We start from the raw sequence: 4,676 nt of genomic DNA on the forward strand, positions 1-4,676 counted from the left end.
GGGGCAGTGAAGATCTTTAAAATTTACATTCCCATTACACAAGGAAAGAAGGAAGAATGGGAAGGAGGAAGGAAGGAAAAAATGTAGGAAGGAAGAAAAGAAGGAAGGAAGGAAGGAAGGAAGGAAGGAAGGAAGGAAGGAAAGGAAAAAAAACATGAATACTCAAGCAAAACAAATTCCCCCCGTGGGGTATATCCTTAAAAAAAGTTTCAATATGTGCTCTGAATCCATAATCTTTCTATGAGGAAGTGGGTAGCTTATTTCATAATAAGTTATCTGGAAATGAAGTTGATTACCGCACTGAATCAGATTGATCTTTAAAATACTATTGCATAAATTGTTCTCTTTCTTTTCATTTCATCTTGCATCAGTTCATACAAGTATGACTAGGTTGCTCTGAAACCATCTTCTTAACCATTTCTTACAGCACAAAAATAGTTACTATATGTCTATACTATTACAAATTATATTAACCCTATCTCTAATTCTTTGCCATTATAAAGAATGCTCTTATAAAATGGGCCTCTATCTTCTTTATTTAATATCTTTCTAGTATAATATTGGTATTTATGGTCAAAACCTACATGGATATAGATTGCGGTCTTGTGTGGTGGTCCTGGGGTATGTGGCCAGTGAACCAGAGCTTCTGGGTGCTGTAGAGAGGGCACCCAACTAATAGCTCCAGCAGCTGTGAAAACCCCTGCAATTTTGGACAAAGCGCTCTCCATTCTGTAAGCAGAGTTCTACTGTGGCAAAGAGCTCAAAAGTCAAGTAATTGGCAAGATGGGGAAGGGCTATCAGACAATACAATCTTTTTGGGGGACAAAAAGGATCAAAGCATGGAACTGGAGAAGCATAATGAAGTAAGAACTCCTGCATCAAAAGCTTCTAAGAAAAATATGAACTGCTCACAGGCCATGAAGGAGCTTAAGAAGGATTTTGAAAATCAACTAAGAGAAGTGGAGAAAAACCTGGGAAGAGAAATGAGAATCATGCAAGAAAATAATGAAAAGATAGTCAACAGCCTGCTAAAGGAGACTCAAAAAAATTCTGAAGGAAATAACTCCTTAAAATGTAGACAAACTCAAATGGAAAAAGAGGCTCAAAACGCCAATGAGGAGATTAATACCTCAATAAGACAAATTGGGCAGATGGAAAAGGAAGTTCAAAAACTCACTGAGAGAATAATTCCTTCAAACTTAGATTAGATCAATTGGAGGCTAATGACTTTATGAGAAATCAAGATACTATAAAACAGATTCCAACAAATGAAAAAAGAGAAGGCAATGTGCAATATCTCTTTGGAAAAACCACTGACCTGGAAAAGAGATCCCAAAGATATAATTAAAAAATTATTGGACTACCTGAAAGCCATGATCAAAAGAAGAACCTAGAAATAATCCTTCAAGAAATTGTCAGGGAAAATTGCCCAGATATTCTAGAACTAGAGGACAAAATAGAAATTGAAAGAATTAGCCAATCAACTCTTGAAAAAGATCCCAAAAAGAAAACTCCTTTGAATATCATAGCCACATCCCAGACAGGAAAGCAGGGTCGAAAGGGGAAAGAGGGTATGGTGTGATAGAAGGGAGGGCAGACTAGGGGAGAGGGTAGTTAGAAGCAAACACTTTTGAAAAGGGACAGGGTCAAAGTAGAAAATGGAATAAGTGAGAGGCAGGATAGTATGTAGGGAAATATAGTTAGTTTTTCACAATATAACTACTATGGCAATGTTTTGAATAGCTACACATATACAACCCATGTTGAATTGCTTGTTTTCCCAGTGGGGGTGGTCAGGAGAAAAGAAGGGAAAGACTCTGGAACTCAAAGTTTCAAAAAACATATGTTAATGCATGTTAAATGCAACTGGGAAATAAGATATACAGACACTGGGGTATAGAAATTCATGTTTCCCTACAGAAAGTTAGGGGAAATAGGGGAAGATATAAGAGAACAGATTTGGGGAAGGGTTATTCAGCAGGCTCACTATTTTGGGGTGGGGGTGGGGGAGAGGCAGGGAGAAAAATTTGTAACTCAAAATCTTATGGAAATGAATTTTGAAAACTAAAAATAAATAAATTGGAAAAAAATAGTATTGCCATATATTATATTGCCTTGGTATATGCATCAATAATGAACATATTACAATTATTGACATCTATCTCTTTGTGCAAAGAATGTTTAGTAATTGCACTTTTATAGTTCCTGTCAATTCAATCCATTTCACCAAATATGTATTAGCATCTTTTATTTTCATAGGAATGTTTGTAGATCCATGATGCCTGAAATAAAAAGTCATTCTACACAGTCTTACTTTGTACTCATGGGATTCAATATATATACATATATACTCATACACACACACATATATATTTATTTATATTACATACATATATAACTACTGCATAATGTAAATGAGTTTGAGGACTTAAATTCTTGCAGTTTAAGTGGTGAGGAAAATTTTGTGGCAGGATCAGTTTGTGTCGGTGGGTATATTTGCATGTGTAGGCTCAATTTTTAACCTGTTGATTTTCTGATACTGAGTATATGTTCAGATGGAAAGTTTCAATAAGTAGTGCAATATAGGACTAGGAATTTGAAGAGCAATTTAGTTTGTGAGTCAGCTGATTACGGATGATAATTGATGCCAAAGGAGCACATGAGTTAACTTAGTGAGAGTTTGATCATAAAGATGATAATTCAGGACAGAGCTATGATATACAGCTTTGCTTTTAGAATGGGAAATGAATAAAAAATAAACAACTCAAAAGGTATGCAATAGGATAGAATAGTATTTTGGAGGCTAATGTAGGATTGAGGATACCTGAAAAAGGAACTCTGCAATGTCAAAATCATGAAAGAAATTTTAAAAGAGAGAACTAAGAAAAAAGTCACAAAGCTGAGCACCTGTGATATAATAAAGAAGTGGAATTACCATCTGGAATCCCAGATGAAAAGAGAAACTATAGTTTTGTCACTCTGAACCAGCTGTGTTTTCTCAGTGGCTAATGTTAGCTGAGAACAGCAATCCTACAGGTGTATTGCTAAAACTCAAATTGCAATCTGGAACTTACAGAGTTAAGGCCAGAAGGGAAGTAATAAGACATTTTCCTGGATCAACCCAGTCGGGAACAGTGAAATATTGAAGGACATCAGCTTGAGCTGCCTCTGAGATCTTGGATTAACATAACCATTAATATCTCAACAAAACAGCAGAGAAATTCAAGAGAACAAAAACCCAACTAAGCCATTCTTCCCAGAAGTGAACAGAATTTGTCCATAAAGCTAGGAAGTAGGCTGGAAGAAAAAATAAACTAATAAAGAATAATAGGGATACTCAAGAGATAAACATAGAAAATAAAGGATGACTCTAAAATGTCTGTAAGCAAATTGTCAGGAAGAGAATTCTGGGAAAATGGCAGAGCAGCTTACAAAACCTTTGACTGTCCAAATTTCCTCCATAGAAAGACAGAATATTGCTTCAGAGAGAATGTAGAGCAGCAGAAATAAACAAGTCAATGTACAGCAGTTGGTCTAAAACAACCTAAGAAGACTTCAGGAAACACCTGACTTCCAGGGATAGAGGTTCAGCCTAAGTGAAGTGCAAACATCTCAACAGCAACCCTGCAGAATCAACAAACAGGCCCTGGGGCCACTTGCGATTGGGAGGCAGCTTCAGCCTTAGAAACTTTCATCTCACAGACAGGGTGAGGGTCTGAGGACTGAGTAGGAGAAAACTCATCTTCCACTGTTGAGGGACATCAAGCACAGCTGTAGCAGAGGGACAGTGACCTGTTGGCTATGGAAACTTGCAAGGGAGCAGGGTCTATGGTTTTACTTCCAGAACAGAGAGAACAGCCATATTTTGCAGCCACCTGAGGGACAAAAGGGAGTAAAATCATTTGTGGGAGAGTGTGACTACAGACTCTAGCCATTGGCTTAGGAGTGGAGAAGAGTGCCCTGGGTTGAGTCCCAGAACAGATTTCAGAAAATAACAGTAAGAAGGACCTGAGGTATGGGGTATTATTCCTCATACCTCAGGACTAGAATTTGATCACACCAATAGTTGTTAAAATCAAGATAAAACAAAATTAAAAGAACATAAGCAAACAAAGGAGAAAGAACCCAAGTGTAGATAACTACTCTGGGAATAGAAAAATCTGGGTTCATATTAAGAAGAAAATAATGGAGCTAAAAAACAAGGCACTTCCTTTACAATGAGAAATGTTAAAACATCCAAGCACAAATATATTTCTTGGAAGAACATAAAAAGAACTTTAAAAATCAAATAAGAGAGATCAAGGAAAAACATAGAAAAAAATTGAGCGATTCAGAAAAGTTTAAAAAAAATATGCAAAGGAAGTCAACCAAATTGAAATAATCAAAAACTTAAGGAAGAAAATAATTTATTAAAAATAAGAATTGGACAAAGGGAAATTAATGGCATTCTGAAACATAAAGAAATAATAAAACAAATACAAAAAAGGAAAACCAGAAGAGAATATGAAACACTCATCAAAAAATAACTGATCTGGAGAAGAGATTGAGGAGAAATAATATAAGAATATTTGGAATATCTGAAAATTATTATAAGAAAAAAATCTTGATACAATACTACAAGTAATTATCAAGGAAAATTGCCCTGAAGTCATAGATCAAGAAAGGAAAGCAGAAAT

Source organism: Petaurus breviceps, unplaced genomic scaffold (assembly GCF_028583685.1).
Source record: "Petaurus breviceps papuanus isolate PSGF00001 unplaced genomic scaffold, PetGlider_PUasm1.0 90842, whole genome shotgun sequence".
Lineage (NCBI taxonomy): Eukaryota > Metazoa > Chordata > Mammalia > Diprotodontia > Petauridae > Petaurus > Petaurus breviceps.